Source organism: Astatotilapia calliptera, chromosome 5 (genome assembly GCF_964374335.1).
Source record: "Astatotilapia calliptera chromosome 5, fAstCal68.1, whole genome shotgun sequence".
NCBI classification, from domain to species: Eukaryota; Metazoa; Chordata; class Actinopteri; order Cichliformes; family Cichlidae; genus Astatotilapia; species Astatotilapia calliptera.
In genome coordinates, this window is record NC_137426.1 from 38,400,314 (window position 1) to 38,418,934 (window position 18,621).

The window sequence follows — 18,621 nt, forward strand, 5'->3', positions numbered from 1 at the left end:
TAAATTGATGTTTAAATAGACAGGCCATTATGTTTTTTGCACCTGAAAATTTCATCATTTTATTACATAGTGAAGTGAATCTTAGCTGCGCAGTTTACATGATGTATCAATTTTTGAAGTTTACTACAAAGAGTGCACAACTGAGTCATCCTAACTGTTAATGACTGTGGCTTTTATGATAGATTTCTTCCTACTTAATGGGTAAACAAATGGCTGCGAGAGAGCTGAAGCAGTGTGAGCATTTTTCATCTCCTGCCATTCTCCACTGCAACCACTGAACATCCAAGGTATGGACATTGAGGCTGTGGACAGCTACAGGTACCTTGGTGTTCATCTGAACAATAGACTGGACTGGACTCATAACTCAGGAAAGGGCAGAGCAGGCTGTACCTGCTGCGGAGACTCAGGTCGTTTGGAGTGGAGGGCCCACTCCTGAAGAAATTCTATGACTCTGTTGTGGCTTCTGCTATCTTTTATGGTGTGGTCTGCTGGGGCGGCAGCATCTCTGCTGGGGACAGGAAGAGACTGAACAGGGTGATCCGAAGGGCCAGCTCTGTTCTAGGATGCCCTCTGGACCCAGTGGAGGTGGTGAGTGACAGGAGAACGGCGGCTAAGCTGTCATCCCTGATGGACAACATCTCCCACCCCATGCAGCAGACTGTGACAGCACTGAGCAGCTCCTTCAGTGGGAGACTGCGGCACCCACGGTGTGGGACGGAGAGATTTCGCAGGTCTTTCCTCCCCACTGCTGTCAGACTCCATAATAAAGACTTTAACTGATCAAGCACACACATCCATACATATGCAATAATACTAAGTGCAATAATCCTTTCTGTCATCGTTGTATTTTTACTCAGTTGTATATAGTATTTGTATTTGTATTCTATTTTTATCTTATTGTATATTTATTTTATTTTATTCTACTGTATATAGTATTTTATTTTATTCTATTCTGTACAGCTGTGTACTGTATTTATTCTTATTGTATTCTAATTTTTGCGTCATAACTTTTGCACTGTCCACTTCCTGCTGTGACAAAACAAATTTCCCACGTGTGGGACTAATAAAGGTTATCTTATCTTATCTTAAGGCTGTTTACATCACTCAGTTCCTATTCCCAGCAGACTTTAAGAAAGCATCTCAAAATACTTTGCTATCAACAGACACTATTTGCATAACTCAGTTAGGTCTTGAGTATTGTTTTGTTGGGGTTTTTTTCTCTCACTTCAATTTCCTCTCATTGCTCTCAGTTTTTGTTTTTAATATCAAAGACTTGCTGGATGACAGTCTTGTCATTGGTTCTACTCTATGAATAGAATTGGGCAAAATGTCCCTTGAAGCTCTTATTGTGGTTGCTTGTCTCTGTCATCACTTTACAGAACATTGTCGAGTTATTGGGATGTAAAGACATGCAGTGTCATTTTGCTGTTTTTGCACTTTTTCTGTTCATACATAGCAATGAGAAAAAGCTGTTCAAATGTGCCTGGCTACCCAGCTCTGAGAAATATTTAGAATTTCTGCACAGGGTAGTGCCATATCTGTTTGATATTCCCTTCTTTAATCTGTTGTTTGCTCGCTGGTGTCTGAGCTTCTTTTCTGTGCCTCTTTGCTGACTTTAACAACGCCGATTTAGGATAGCCGCACGTTTTGAGTGCTTCCTTTACATGTGTGTGTTCCTTCTTTTTCCCTTCAGGCTTAGAGGGAACATGTTCTGCCCGGTGGTGTAGGGTCCTGATTACTCCAAGTTTGTGTTCCAGAGGGTGATGGGAGTCAAAGAGGAGGTACTGGTCCGTGTGTGTGGGCTTCCGGTAAACTTCGATGTTGAGGTTGCCGTTCTCTTCAATGTGCACGGCGCAGTCCAGGAAAGGCAGACAGTTGTCCTTTGTGTCTTCCCTGGTGAACTTGATGTTTTTATCCACAGCGTTAATGTGCGCAGTGAAGGATTCCACTTCTTGTGTCTTGATTTTGACCCAGGTGTCGTCCACATATCTGTACCAGTGGCTGGGTACTCTTCCTTTGAAAGAGCCAAGAGCCTTCCTTTCCACTTCCTCCATGTAAAGGTTGGCTACAATAGGTGACACGGGGGAGCCCATGGCACAGCCATGTTTTTGTCTGTAGAAGCCTTCGTTGTATTTGAAGTATGTTGTGGTGAGGCAGAGGTCTAACAGTGTGCAGATCTGATCGGGTGTGAAGTTGGTCCTGTCCTCCAAGGAGCTGTCTTCTTGTAGTCGTTTTCTGACAGTCTCCACGGCCTCCGTGGTGGGTATGCAAGTGAAGAGAGAGACTACATCAAAGGACACCATGGTTTCATCTGGATCCAGGGTAAGTTTCTGGACCTTGTCGGTGAAGTCGGTGGAGTTCTTGATGTGGTGTGGGGTGTTCCCCACGAGAGGAGCAAGGATGGTAGCAAGGTGTTTAGCAATGTTATAAGTGGCTGAGTTTATGCTGCTGACTATGGGTCTGAGTGGGACAGCTTCCTTGTGGATCTTAGGAAGTCCATAGATGCAGGGTATGGCATCCCCTGGGTAAAGGCGGTGATATGTGAGGCGGTCAATGATTTTGTCCTTTTCAAAGTCTTGAAGGCAAGCTATAACTGAGTGTGGAGTGGAGGATGCCATCCTGTACCTCCTACACAGAGCCCACTCACACCTGGATGGGGGAAAAGGCACGGTCAGGATCCTGTTTCTTGACTTTTCCAGTGCCTTTAATACCATCCGGCCCTGTATGCTTCAGGAAAAACTGAACAGGATGGAGGTGGACCCCTGCCTGGTGGCTTGGATCTCCGACTACCTCACCGACAGACCACAGTACGTCAGGCTGAAGGACATCACGTCTGACACTGTGGTCAGCAGCACAGGAGCACCACAGGGAACTGTGCTGTCCCCTCTTCTCTTCACCCTGTACACCTCTGACTTCTGCTACAACTCTGAATTATGCCACATTCAGAAGTTTGCAGATGACACGGCCATCATGGGGTGTATCTGGGATGATCAGGAAGAGGAGTACAGAAGTCTGGTGAGGAACTTTGTCGCATGGAGTCACACAAACCACCTGCAACTCAACACCTCAAAGACTAAGGAACTGGTTGTGGACTTCGGGAGGTCTAGAGCAGGTCCACTGCCGGTTCAGATAGAGGGGGAGGAGGTGGAGGTGGTCAACAAGTACAAGTACCTCGGGCTGTGGGTGGACAATAAACTGGACTGGTCATGCAACACAGAGCACCTGTATAAAAAAGCCCAAAGCCGACTGTACTTCCTCAGGAGGCTGAGGTCTTTTAACATCTGCAGGAAGCTCCTGAGGATGTTTTACCAGTCGGTGGTTGCTGGAGTACTTTTCTATGCTGTGGTGTGCTGGGGGAGCAGCACAGCAAAGAGGGACTCATCCAGGCTGGAGAAACTGATCAGGAAGGCTAGCTCTGTGGTCGGCATGAAGCTGGACACTCTGGTGACAGTGGCAGAGAAAAGGACATTAAAGAAACTGATGGACATTATGAACAATGCTGGGCATCCTCTGCACACGGCCATAAACAACCAGAAGAGTCTGTTCAGTGACAGGTTGCTTCTCCCAAAGACAAGAACTAACAGACTTAAAAACTCCTTTGTCCCACACGCCATCAGACTGTTTAACTCCTCTCTGGAGGGGAGAGGGAGGGGAAACAGGAGGACAAAGGAGGGGGGAACAACTAAGCTGTAGTGCCTCTTCACCTCACTGTACAATACCTTGTGCAATACTTTTTGTAAATAGTCAACGGTGCAATAGACTCAATACTTGAAATGTGCAATTCACTTGTATTTTTATTTTTTATTCCTATTTATTCTATTTATCCCCTTTGTATATTTTATTTATATTTGTCTCTGTATTTATATATGTGTGTGTGTGTATATATATATATATATAACAATTCTGTAACTGTAACTTCGGTCGTTGCTGTGCTTTTTTTGGAAGTCGAATTTCCCAGAGGAACCCACCCGAGGGATTAATAAAGTTCTATCTTATCTTATCTTATCTTATCTTTCTTTTTGTAGCTGCTTGTGGGGTCTCGCTTTAAGGCTTCGTAGGTATTGTTGTCACTGAGGAGAGTAGTGATCTTTGTGTGGTAATCTGTAGTGTTTAGGACCACGGTGCATCTTCCCTTATCAGCTGGTAAAACAGTGATGTTGTGGTCTTTGCTCAGGGAAGCGACGGCCTTCTTTTCTTGTAATGTGAGGTTGGACGGAGGGACTTTGGCACTGGAGAGGGTGGCTGAGACTTTCATCCTGATTTGCTCTGCTTCTGACGGTGATAATTTATTAATGCGTATGGCAGATTCTGTGGCTGTGATGAGGTCCACTATGGGCAACTGTTGCGGGGAAATGGCAAAATTGAGTCCTTTGGCTAAAACCCTCTACACCCTGTCTACACTTATTTGTTTAGACTTGCACACAGTTATAATAATAATAATAATAATAATAATAATAATTGTAATAACAATAATAATAATAATAATAAATTTTATTTAAAAGCGCCTTTCAAAACACCCAAGGACACTTTACAGAACAAAAAGTTCTTTGTGCGTTATTCCATCTTTTACTTTTTCTACAGGAATATCAGCGTTCTTTCTTAAAATGATGAGCCCTCAATAGACTGTGGCTTAGGGCTATTACAGAATCGAGTTGTGATAAATATTTCATAACTATGTAGGCTAAGATCAAGACTTGGGAACATATTTATGCATGTACCACACTGTCCCAGCTTACAGCTTATGTCCCACTACACTGAATATGAATAAAAAGTTGGCCATCTGATGGACTGGTAAACTGACCAGGCTTTATCTTGCTTCTTGGTCAAAGCCAGCTGCGATAGGCTCCAGCAAGTTCAGCTGGATAAGTGGTTAAAAAATTGTTTACCATTTACTTTATTTCAGTGAGAATTAAAACATCACTACAAAAACAAGCTGTCAATGTAACTACACGTGACAATATAAAGAAGACATATTTATCACAAGTAGGGCTGCCACGATTTGTCGACTAGTCACGATTACGTCAACTATCAAAATCGTCGACGACTGATTTAATAGTCGACGTGTCGTTTGAAGCTTTGTAAGATCGCAAAAGACGCAGGAATAATAGCAGGATTTAAGAGTGTAATAACGGACTGAAACAGAAGATGGCAGCACCGCATGTACAAGGATGCCAGCTGCTGTTAAACCCCGAAGAAGAAGAAGAAGCAGCTGTGTCCCAGAATTCATAGCGCGGCCCAGCTTAGTTTCCAACAATGGCGGCAGCTAGTTAGTTTTAATGTTACTCTTATTATTCTTTCTGGGTCACAAAATAAACGTTTAACATATTTTCAGGCGAGAATGTAGCTGTGTAAACCTCAAATATCGGCTCAGTTTATCAGGACACCACATATTTTCAAAAGCGCTCCGACGTTTTCGGAGACGTCTGTTACCCACTAGCTCGATAGTTAGCCGGGGGCTAGGCTAACTAGAGCCGTGAGAACACCGGACTCCCGGCAAATTGTTTTCAAACCCACCGCCGTCTTTCGTGACTCAGGTTAAATATATATGAGTCACTTAGATAACTTAAAAATGTTGTTGTTTGGCTTTTTTTTTTTTTAGTATTTTATTTGTTCCTGAGTAAATCGGTTTGGCTGAGATTAAAGTTATAGTTTTTACACAGCTGAATAAACATCAAGCAGACAGCTGATTATCAGAAGTGTGAGATGCTCCAGAATTTACTCCGGTGTCCTGTTATATTTTAGATAGCAAGGAGTTTATTAAACTTCACCGAAACAATCTGCAAATTTCATTAAAATTGAATAAACTATCATCTTGTCTTTATTTTTAGTTAGCACCTTAAAAGCTTAAAGCTGTAAGCTAATGATAGTTATATAAGAGCAGATGCTGCTGGTGCAATAAGCTGTAGTTTTACGTCCAATGGATGATGATCTGATTAGTCGACTAATTGCATAAATAATCGGTGACTAGTCGACTATCAAAATAATCGTTTGTGGCAGCCCTAATCACAAGTGCTCTAAATTAGACAATTTGTGTCAATAAATAAAATACATTCAACCTAGAGCGGGCTGTCTTTTTAAAAGAGGTATTAACTCCACCTCAGTGGCCATAAATATGCAGTATCTTAAATTGTGGCATATGTGCATATGCACAAGTATAACTTAAATATTCCTTATTTTCCTTCTTGTTTCAGGTTTGAATTCTTTCAAAATAGTTTATTCTGAAATCACCTGAACTGAAAATGGTTACACAAGCACTTCTCTGAACTTGTACTTAAAACAGCTTACACTCCAGCATTTTCATATACCTTCAGGTTGTAATTACTGACTTGATCAAGCTTTATGCAGATCTATTGTCATTTCCTGAATAGCTGTCATTAAAACATGGCACTAAACTGATTGTCAAGCCTGTAGCTGAGTCACCTGCGGGTCCTATCCTGCTCTTTTAGTTCTTTAAAGAGATGTCTTGTCTGTTGCCACCATGAAAATCAGCCACAGACTAGGGTTGAAGTATTTAAATAAATGTAAATGAAATTGAAATATATTGAGATGAGCAGTACTGCTGCCTGCCAGACAAATACAAATGATTGCTTTGTGCTTCATGTGGAGATTTCTTTCATTCCTGTGCTCTCAAAGGGGATCTGCTTTGGTATACACCTGCAGAAAGCGTAGCTGTTTTTTTCATATTGCCTTCTGACAGTTTTGCTCGCTGTTGATATTTCACAGTTCTTACATACAGACCTTCTGAAAACTGATGAAGCTTTAGGACAAACAGCAGAATCTGCTCCTTTGGTTAGGTTGCAGCCTCTGTGACCTGGCACAGGATAAGGGGAAGAAAATGGATGGATTGATGGATGTTATGCATACTATATACTAGAGATGGCACGATACCACTTTTTTATGTCCGATACCGATACCGATATCATAAATTTGGATATCTGCCGATACCGATATGAATCCGATATAGTGTTTTTTAATCAACAAAACTGTTTTTTAAATATCTTGCTGCATTTTGTATAAGTTCATACTCAATTTTAAAACAACAACTACACTAAAGCTATTCTGTTATACCTGTATGCAAAAAAAATATTTCATAGTTCAGCAATACTGATCAATCTAATAAACTTAAACCTACACCATCCTCCCTATTCTGGTATTTTAAAGAGTACTTAGCAGAAATATTAAGCAACCTAACTAATAGGGTTCCAACTCCCAGCAACAACAAAAATAAATAAATAAAAAATAGGGAACCACCCCTCACGCTCCACCTCATGATGCTTAATCGACGTAATCAACCTTAATTTGATGCAGTGTGAAAAAAAATGCACAGAAATCAATTATTTTTCAATATATTAAAATATTAAATAGATTCAACATCTTTCTTCAACAAAATTGCAGACTGCACAGATGGTACCTTCCCAAAGGAAAAAGTACTATAGCTTACTAGGGTATATTAGACTTAATAGTCACTATATACAGTAATGGACTTCTATACATTTTGCATCAAATTAAAACTTTGGGTGTCAGATAATTATTTATTAAAAGCTCGACATTTTAAATGAGAATAAGAAAGAAAAGTATGTCTTTGTGCCCCCTTTTCCCTGTTCATGCCCTATCGGCCCCCCTGGCTAAACTTTGCTAGATCCGCCCCTGCACAGTTACCAGCCGTCAGCTACGTAGAAAAAGATCCTTGAGTAGAAAGTAATAATAAATACATTCTAACAACAGCTGATCAAGCTTAAACGTGCTGCTGTTGTTTATCCACTGGTTTCCTCTTTCTGGTGCAAAGTGGGCCAAAAGCAAACTAGAGACACGGACTCGGGACAGAAAAGCCGATCAGCTGATCGTTAAGCAGTTTCATGATTGAAGTAGCAGCAAGAAGAGGCAGTTGCTTGTTAAGCTTAACGCAGGAATGCTTTACAAACATTCAGAGATGGACTTACACACTTGCTTTACTTCTCTCGGGATAACTTTGTCGGAGATGAAATGCCGGGTTGCTAGCGAAGCTCCACATGCTATCCAGACCACCGACAGGTCCTGCATGCCACAGCCGCTCTATCACGTGATGCATACTGCTCCGACGTGCTAACGTTCTGAGGCGAGTTACGGCGTGTTGCAAGTTTTGTGAGGTGCTTTCGTGATATTTAATGGATCGGATTACATTTTTTATTTTTCTCCGATATCCGATCCAGTAATTTAGGTCAGTATCGGACCGATACCGATACGTAATATCGGATCAGTCCATCTCTACTATATACTGTAACAATTGTAAACATTGAGGTCAGTTTGTACATAAATTACAGCTCAAGTTTTAAATTAATTCATGTTCGTGGCTCTTATGATGTCAGTGAGAGGGGATGTCCTTAAATGTGGTCATCTCAGGTGTAGAGTTCTCGTTGTGGGTACATAAATTATGCTTACCTACTGCTTGAACATTCTGTTTGTGAGGGCCAGCCAATTAGAAGAAAGTTGACCTCCTACAATTTCTGCTCCCTCACTCTCCCAAAGATGTCTCAAAGAGTGACACTTACTAAACCCAAAGTAATAAGAACAGTTACTGTACCAGCTGCTGTTACTATTTCCAGTGGAGGCTGTGAGGTCATTTTTTCCCTCACATTTCATTTGTTGTGTAATTAACCAGGACAAAAATGTTAGCAGCATCATTTCACAATCATTTTTCATGCTTCCGATCTGTTTTCACCTTACCGTAAGACTTTGCATCTAAGGGCCAATGTGTTTGCACTTGATTTCCTGTCACTTTCTTCAGAAGCTCTGTGGTTATTTTAAGCAAGAAAACTGCAAAGGCTAATTCCCATGAAGATCTTCTTCTGCCAAATGTGCAGGTATACAATCGTCTATTTGACTGATGTACTGTAATAAATGCACAGAGCAATGTGAAGCCTAAATTCTGAACAGCCTTTAATGAATTTCAGCTATGGAAGTGGTAGCATTAACAAACAGATGCCCCCCCAAATTCCCCTCATTGTGCTTTTTCTTCTCAGCATCAACCAAGGGATGGTTAGCAGAATAATAGCAAGCAGTTGCAGTCTGGTGAGGTTTGCATTTAAAACTTTATGACAGCAGTTGAGTTTGGGAAAAGATGAAAGGAAAGATGAGAGTTTTGGTTCTTCTTCAATCTTACTACAGAGCTCCGAGTTCCCAGAGGAATAGAGCGGATGATGGAAAATGAGAATGTTATAGTCTTCCTTCTCTTTGCCTTTTGCTTGGGTGGCGAGCTGTGCATGATTGTGACGTGTCTCCACATTGCTAATCACTTTGAAGCTCCTGGACATGATTATTTATGAGGGACAATCCAATAGTGGATACACTTTTACACTGTCATTGTGTTTGCAGATTTAAAGTGGCGGACTGCTAGATTAAATTTAAAAGTCAAATGCCTTTATGCAGTGTATAGCAACATAAAAGTAAATAAATGACTATTTGTAAACTACCAGTCAAAAGTTTGGACACACCTTCTCATTCAATGTTTTTCTTTATTTGTACTACTTTGCACATTGCATACACATACTGAAGACATCAGATATATGAAGCAAGATATAGGGAATTATGTAGTAAAGAAAAAATTTATAAATAACTAAATATGTTTGTATATTTTAGATTCCTCAAATTAGCCACCCTTTCCTTTGTTGACAGCACTGGAAACCCTTGGCCTTCTCTCAATGAGCTTTATGATGTAGTCACCTGAAATGGTTTTTCCCAGCAACAAAGCTGCGCCCTAAGCTTAACTCTCTGTTTCTGAGTCCTCACTTGGGTCCTTCAACCTGCCTGCCACACAGCACTCGCCATGACATGGACAAAGAGGACCGGATTGGTTATAATGTAAGTACAGTAACACAGAGTTATAAAGATACTTGAAAAACAGGTCATTTTTAAACTTTACATATAACCCCTTTGTAAACCCTGTTCACCGAAGTCTATTTACCAACATAGATAAAGATATCACACACAAAAAACACAAGGAAACGTTGAAAATCATTTTTTGGCACAACACCAACCTCTATAATGAATGCAAAGGTCTGATGCCCCGCCCCTCAAGCGTTCTCAGCATCTCTGGGAACTCCTTCAAGACTGTTGGAAAACCATTAGTGATGGGAATTCCGGCTCTTTCGGCTCCCGGCTCTTCAGGTTGTTTTGTTGCTTTAATTAATAAATTTTCAACAACAATATAAAATTATGCACAAAATGAATTACTAATGTTAAAAAAACATGCTTTTTATTTATATATGTTTATATATAAATATGCTTTTATTTATTCACTCCACATAATATGTAAAAAAAAAATTATAAAATACAAAAAACAACTATATATATACAATTCAACTTTTAACTAGTAAAATTTTCAGTTTTTTCCTTTTAAACAAATTTAAAGTGAAACAACACAAAACACTGCAAACCACAACACGATAAAATATAAATTAAAATATGCAAAACAAAAAGAAGATGCACATTCTCTGTCATATGGGCCTGGGATGATTTTTTGGAAGAGTGTGGAATTACTACCACCCCTCTGCTCAGCGCAAACACAAGTTAGAGAGAGAGGGTGAGAGAAAGAAAACAAACAAAACACTTCCTTTGTTCACTTCAAAGAGCCGGCTCCGACCGACACATCATTAAAAACCATTTCAGGTGACGACCTCATGAAGCTCAGAGAGAGGATGCCAAGAGTGTGCAAAGCAGTAATCAAAGCAAAGGCTTATTTTTCACATTTTTTGTTTACTACATATTTTCCATATGTGTTCATTCATAGTTTTGATGCCTTCAGTAAGAATCTACAATGTAAATAGTCATGAAAATAAAGAAAAACTATTAAAAGAGAAGGTGTCCAAAGTTTTGACTGGTAGTGTATTTACAGGTTCTGAGGCTGTTTACCTGCACTGCAGTCTTCTTGAACTTTTAATGAAAAAGCATGTTGCAAGTTGTGTGACTGACAGGTGGTTTGGTGTTTTTTCTCTGCCTTTGTTAAATTGTAGGTGCATTGTGTCTGTTTAGAATGCACTGTTTGTGTCTTCTTGACCCCACAGTAAACTACAGCAAGTCATGGGCCCAAGGCAAATCAAGCGTCTTGATTATCTCTCCAATAAGCATCGTATCTTCACAAATGGTGTCTTTCATTTCCCTAATGGACTCTCTAAAGAGCTTAAGTGGATAGAGCTTGTGGTGAGTGTAGCCTAAAGCACAGAAAGGCAGCTACTGTGAGAAGAAAGCTCTGTGGTAAAGATGCTGGATCTGAAATGCAGTTAATGGCTTGGAAGGCAAGCTCATTTAGTTGCATCTGCAGCGCCCATGCTTTATGATGATTACACCATCATTCCTGCCTTTACTGCAGGCCTCTAAGCTATACACAGCAGCCCGTGTGAGAGAAGACGTCCACATTGGTTCAGAAACATTCAATTATAACTGTGAGAATTCCATTTAACTAGTCATTTGTTCTGTGATGGCTCAGAATAATATTTTACCTCCTAGATTACCTCCTTTTTGAAGTCATTGAAACTGTGTTGATTTTTTTATTTGAATAAAGATTATTTACTAATATAGATACACTGTATCCATATTTTAAAATACAAATTAATCACCACTGCTATAATGGTTTGTCTTTGTGTGCTTTATGGTTGCAGAGCACAAATCACTACACTAGTTTTATCCCTGAGGAAGCAAAACAACAAAAAGCAAATCAATGGCTCGTGAAAATATAGCAGCTATCAGACTGAAAACTTCTGCTGAAATAAATCATTTTAAATAATCATAATTCATCAGCAAACATTAAAACTAACCTTTGTTTGGCCTGTTGAAAAAAAGCAAACAGTCATATTGCAGCCACAGAAATTCTTTTGTCCATGAAACCATAAAGCTGCACTTTCTTTTTGCCTTATAGTCTGATTTGTCATAACTTCTCCGTTTTGTGGTAAGCTTTTCTTTGGCTGTCACTTCTTCACCCTGACCTGTCTTATTTGGCTCAGCAGAACTGAAATGCTTTTACACACTCACTCACATAAGCTCAGCGATTCTCTGCGCGATCAACCTCTCACTGTCACGGTCCTGAGTCTGTGGACTCAGTGTTTTTCTGTTTGTATTAGTTATCTTTGTTTTCATGATGTGTTTTGATTCTCTTGGGTTTGATTTCTGTCACTGTATCCCCTAGTTTAGTCCTCGTCTGTTCAGTTTCCTGTTTTACTTTGAAAGTCAGTGTACTATGTCAATGTGTTGAGTTTTGCCTCCCCTTGTCATGTCTGATGAGTCCCAGCTGTGCTCTCCTCCTGTTTCACATTCCCTAATCACCTCAGTATGTATTTAAGCCCTGTGTTTTTCCCTGCCAGTTGTTGCGTCCTCCACGTTTGTTGTGTGTATCCATGGTCGTCTACCTTCAGCATCTCCTGTCTAGTTAGTTTAAGTTGTTGTTTATGTATCGTCCAAGGGTGACTCTCCAGCAAATAAAGCCGTCGTTTAAGTTAATGTTTTGTCTCCGAGTCCTGCACGTGGGTCCAGCCACTGACAGCCACACAACTCATCGTGACACTCACATGTTTAAGCTGCGGGAGATTTCACTTGTCATGTTTGCATAGTAAGCTGACGATTGATAAGACGATGTCAGAGGAATTGGTGCACAAATTATCATCACTCACAGATCAGTGCTGTCGCTCTCTATACACAGTTCGCGCGATTGCAGAGTGAAAGCAAAAAACAAGCGCAAATTCAAACGCGATTTCAATATGTCACATATTGACAGTGGCTCACCGATGCCAATGACATAATTACCCAGCTACATTTCCGAAAGAATGCAAAAGCATTGACATATATTTTTCCTTCCTACAATAGCCGGACAGGCAGGGCAGAGATAGATTTTGGTAGCCCGACTGGAAAAATCGCTAGCCCCGGGACGTCGGGCTAGCGATATTGCGAGCCCTGTATCTGATTGAGGAATCACTCATCTTTGGAAAAGAGAGTTTATTACAGAGAAATGGCTCTTTCCAAAATAAAAGCTACACTGTAAAAAAATATTCCGTAGAAAAACAGAAAATGTCCTGGTAATTTTCTGCCAGTACATTTTCTGTTTTTTTACGGAGGTTTGACGGACCTTTCTGTAAATGATAAAACGGAAAATTCTGTAGATTTACAGTATACTCTCTGTACTATTTACGGACATTTCCTTCAGCTATAAAACAGAAAATTCCGTTTATTCACAGTATATTTTCTGTATCATTAACTGATATTTTCCGTTAATAGAAAAATTGAAATTTCTGTTTATATTACTATTTCCAAGCACTTCTTTTCACTGTAACTCATTAAATATAGTTCTTTATATCCTTAAACGTACATTTCTATGCAATTACAACCTAGTACACCATGTACTCAAAAATTCATAAATTAAAACTTAAATTAATTTGTGCTTCGTACACAACAACATTGGTACAATTAATGTTAAATATTCTTTTATTCTCCTTAACTCAAACACTATACTAAAATATAATGACAGCATCCATCTTGTCATAAAACGACTAAACAGCTGATACATGAACAAAATAACTCACAAGCTTTCAAATTTGAGCATTTTTATTTCCTTGAAATCAGGTTGCCCTCATGTAAATGTGTTTATTTACATTCATTCAAGTGGCTACCAAGTGTTTTCTTCAAACAGGACACCTGACAAACAAAAAATGTCATATTTAACGACATGTTCACATTTAATAATATCCAGAGTACCTTTGAGTTAGAATCACTGCCTTGTGGTAGTTTTGCCTCAGCCAAATGGTTAAGGTGTGGTTTACATCCATCTCTGTCCACTTATGATACAGTATACACATGTAGTCAGTTATAGCCAAACACCTTTGATTACTGAATTACATTCACTTCATTAATGAAGTGAATGTAATTCACATTTGTGTGAACATTTGTCTGAGATTAACTCTTTGGGCTCTTTACCTTACAATATAACATACTTGAGTCAAAATTTGTTGACTGTTTAAGTGGTGCCACATGAATACAACTGAACAGATCTAAAGAAGATGTTCCTGAACTTTGGGTTTATTCGAACAGGACTGATGGATAACCACAGGACTTTTCCCCATATGATAACTACAACACATAATAAATTAAGACAGATTACTGTCCCAAACTTAAAGATAAAAGTGTATTTACGGGACTTGTTTTGTCAGTGAGGAGCAAAGTATAATTAGAAGTGCTTGTTCTGATGAAAAGTTAAACTGTAAACAGCAGCATAGTGAATAAGGATCTGTGTCCACGAATCCTCAGCAGTGACAACACTTAAACATCATAGTTCAAAATCCTTAATGCACACCTTTTTCTCCACGGTGTTCAAATTCTCTAAGCTGGTTAAGTAGAGGAAAAAGTCTGACATATTTCATGACCATTAAATGTTAGACAAGGCTCTGAAAACGAGGTTACACTTACAAACAAAAACCTCTGCTTGTGCGCACAGACCCTAAATCACAACAAATAAGACAATAGTAAGACAAATTACTACAAAGTCTTGTTACCGCTCTTCATATAACAGTGTGACAAAGTCCTGAATGCAGCCTGCATGTTAGTACATCAAGGTCCATCTGAGCTTTAAGTAAAATACACTCAGCTTTTCCTTGGATTTTCAGAGTTGCTCAGTTCATACAGGAACTGCAGCAGTCGGAGTTAATGTGTCGCTCCTCCGTGTCAGCCATTGAGACTGGTCGCAATTTATTCTGAGGAAAAAAAGAGAAACAACAAGACATTTTTAAAAAGTTTGTATTTTTATCATTTTTTTTTACCTAGAGCATAAACAACATAAACAAAAAAAGGATTAGGGCTGTGCGATATGACGATATATATCAGATTACGATATAAAAATGTCTATCGTTTCATATTATACACTATTCTTTGTTTTGTGGTGTTGCAAAATAAACTGTTTACGGCAATATTTTTTTCATGGTTTTGATGGTCACTGTAGTTGCTATATTATTTCTTAAAGTTCTCTCCTTCTCTTATACTTAAAATAACCACACTATGGACGGACAAGTGACTGTTTTTACGCGTACTTTCGTTACCAACAATGAGGATAAAACCATCGTGTGGCTCCGCCGTCCGCTTGTTTATTTTCCACATAAACCTTTCACAATAAAGCTCAAGTTTCTGTTGAGACTTTTCAAACTAAACTGAAATGATATACATTATTCTCAAACATAAAATTTCAGAATATGCATCAAACAAATGACCTCAAATAAAAACATCAAGTAACTATAAATGGCGCTTACAGTCACCACGCAGACGAAGGCACAGAGAATACCAGCATGGCCAGCAAGGATGAGGCAGAACCAGAAGGACCAGTCAAAAGAAATCGAGGACCTTATTGTTAAATGAGGGGCTACCTCTGTAGCATGGACATGGTTTGGTTATGAAAAGTCTGACACGCCCCAGAAAACTGTACTATGCAAATTATGCCACAAACTGGTCCCCACCACCACTCGAACACGACAAACCTCTTTAACCACCTACACAAGAATCACATGAAAGAGTTTCGAGAGAGTTTACGAATGAAAAGCAAAAAAGAGTCGTCAGGTGCTCAAAATAATCCTTAGACTCAAACGTTAGAACAGGCTTTTCCTTGCAGCACGCCGTGTAATAAATACTCAGAAAGAAAATGGCGGCCATTTAAACTCATGTCTAAAAATGTATAGTTTCATGCATCGGTCAAAACACTCGACTCCAGGTACACGACGCCCAACTGAAAACATTTCACATAAGTCGAGTTGCCCGAGAATCACAGAATTTACAGAAAATGCACTATTTTGTGATATATATCGTTATCAGGAGAGATACGTCTTATATTGGGATATGAGATTTTGGTCATATCACGCAGCCCTACAAAGGATTATAATTCACGTAGAGTTGCATACACATAACACCATTCTGTTGCAACAAAAGCAGTTTATAATTAAAGTAACATACATACCTTGAAAAACTAAATCAACCACAACATTAAACTCACCTTGTGTTTGTAGAGAAGGTGATCAGGGTTTTTCTTCATTTCCTGAGACCAGCTGCTCTGGATCATCACCAGCTTGTATCTTCATCTTTTTTTTCACTCGGGGAAGTCTTTCCTTTTCTTGGCCATTGCTCTGCACTGGAAAACCAAAGTGTGTGATCAAAGGTGAAATAAGGGATATTTTTCCACTGCAGGACTTAAAGTGCTTCAAGTAGTGATAGCTGTTGATCCATTTCTCAAATAATCTGTAAGGATCTGGATTTTTAAGAAAGATACAAATATCTCTGCTTATATTTGGCTAAAAGCTTGATATAGACAAGGCATATAGAGCCCCTGCACACCAGCACTGCGCTTACATTATAGTTCAACCTTTGGAATACAAGCGCGCTGATCCACACAGGTATGCACACGGGTGTTCACTGCTCGTAGACCCAAATTACACCTTTCTTGGCTGCTACTTCGAAGCACATCTGTCCTGCGTGCTGCACAACAACATTGAATATTTAGTATTTACTGCTGTTTACACTTAGCTAGATTAATGCGATGGTGTTGTGTTTAGTATGTTGCTTTGTTTTTTTTCTGCTTGTTTTCTATTCTTCTCTCAACAGGTGATCCAGGAGATTTTTTTCCCCTTTCTCACTGTCCCTCTCCCCTTCTGTTTTTCCTTTCCTTCCTCTTTCTTTCTCCCTTTCCTATCCCTCACTCATGTCTGTCCCGTCTGTAACATCTGAAAATAAAATATAATAAATAATAAAAACAAAGATCGACCAAATGGACCAATACGGCAATGCCACGATGATCCATTTGGCAAAGTAAATCCATTGGGTATCCTTGTTGGTCTTCAGACAACAATTCTGATGGCTAAAGAACCAAATGGGACAGGCAAAAAAAAACAAACAAACAAAAAAAAAAAACATTATAGTTCAATCAAGAAATAGTTATTATTGATTTATTATTGAATTTTTTTAGTAATAATTTTTAGTATTTAATCACATTAGCACAGTGGGGTGACAAAAATATTCCACATACAAGAAATGCTGCTCAGCATTTCATAAATTACATTTTCAACAAATGTTGGAGTAAAAACACAGTTACAGGGAAAATGTGTCTGTCTGTAAATATTAACTAAACATTTCTATGTGCTACAAAATAGACATACTGTAATTGTAAATGTGCTGAGGTGAAACTATACTTTCAATAATTTTACCACTACAGTCTGTTAACCACCGAAATAATCTATGCTGGTCAGCTAGCTAAAAGTCTTTACTTTAGCAGCCCAAATCAGAGGCTAACATTAGCATTTGCTAGCGTCAGCCAGGAAGGTCTGAGGCTTAAACTAGGGTTAGTGTAACTTTGCCTGAAACCCTTTAAAGTGTACAGTAGAGCCAACTGTAAAACACAGGTATTGATACAGTACTTATTAGAGTCCTAGAATAATTTCTAGGACCATGAAGTTCTCACTTTCCCAGTTAGCCACATCGCTGACTTTCGCTAATTAGCTAGTTAGCAGTCACAGCTGTGTAATACCCAGAGAGACACAGACAGCTAACTATAATATTTATGAAAACTGGTTCAGCCACTGAAGGGCAAAACTGGTGGTATCACAGTAAAAATTATTTTAACATTAACTAAAATAAAGCTTAAGTCATGTTAAACCTAAATAACAATTATTTTAAAAAATGAGTCAGCAAAATATTCCTGACTTGTCTGGAGACAGCCGAAACCAGTTAACAAATAAATTAACAATTCTTTCTAAATAAAAACACGGAGTCTTTTGAAAAACATTATTTTAATAAAACGAAACATGAGTTTTAATACTTACCACAGAAATTTGAAGGCAGTTTCTCCAACTTCAGAATCCAAAATCCAGATGAAGCCTGAAAGAAGCCTAATGGCTGCTCTTGCGCTTACTTTTCCCTCCTTTTCAGGTTCTTTTTCCAACAATGCATTGCAGTAGTTGAGAAATACAGAAAAATACCTGTAAATGACTAATACGGAAAATTCCTTCACGTTTATACAGTAGATTGTACTGTATTTTTACGGATTTTTTTTACAGTGTATACTATACGCTTCTTCTGGGCTATATTCTCAGCAGCATATTAAACATATCAGGTCCCCATAAGGAGGATCATGTGCTAACGGCTGTCTAAATGACTCGGGTAAAGTTTGTAGCATGCATGCTTGTTGTTTTTGTCTGCTTCCACTTGTCTTTGCACTAGGATGTCGTCGGCGTAAGTGTGCAGTCATATTCGTTGTGTTCCCACCAGTGATTTCAGGTTAATCTCGTTGAAATGACCTTAACGCCACAACACGGCAAATCTCCGTTAACGAGCTACCCCTGATCGCCCCGTGCATGGGGCTAGACACGGCCAACACGTTAACGAGCTAACTGCGCTAACACACTAGCTCCCACCCATGTAATTGAGCATTGCGTGGCACATCCAACATACTGTTGTACTTTAGTCCATGACGCGCTTACCTTCAGAGTCATACACTCTGTGAATCTGCATTCGACTACTCCGCCTAGGCTGCACTGTCGAGCGCAGATCCACCAAGCGTTCAACACAGACAGCATCGTCAGAAGAAAAAGTTGATAAAATGAATTAAAAATTTTGTATTGTTCGATACATATG

General features: G+C 39.3%; 1 protein-coding gene and 1 long non-coding RNA gene across 4 annotated transcripts in view; one reads left to right on the top strand and one right to left on the bottom strand.

The window, feature by feature from the left end:
* Positions 1–18,621, top strand: part of fhit (fragile histidine triad diadenosine triphosphatase) — a 146,871-nt gene that overhangs the window by 106,396 nt on the left and 21,854 nt on the right. The gene's annotated exons all lie outside the window — the stretch shown is intronic.
* Positions 13,549–18,050, bottom strand: LOC113023097 (uncharacterized). Its single transcript, XR_003272500.2, has 3 exons — positions 17,811–18,050; positions 15,992–16,126; positions 13,549–14,708 (listed from the first exon to the last, which is right to left on the bottom strand). It is a non-coding gene; the product is annotated as an uncharacterized LOC113023097 (long non-coding RNA).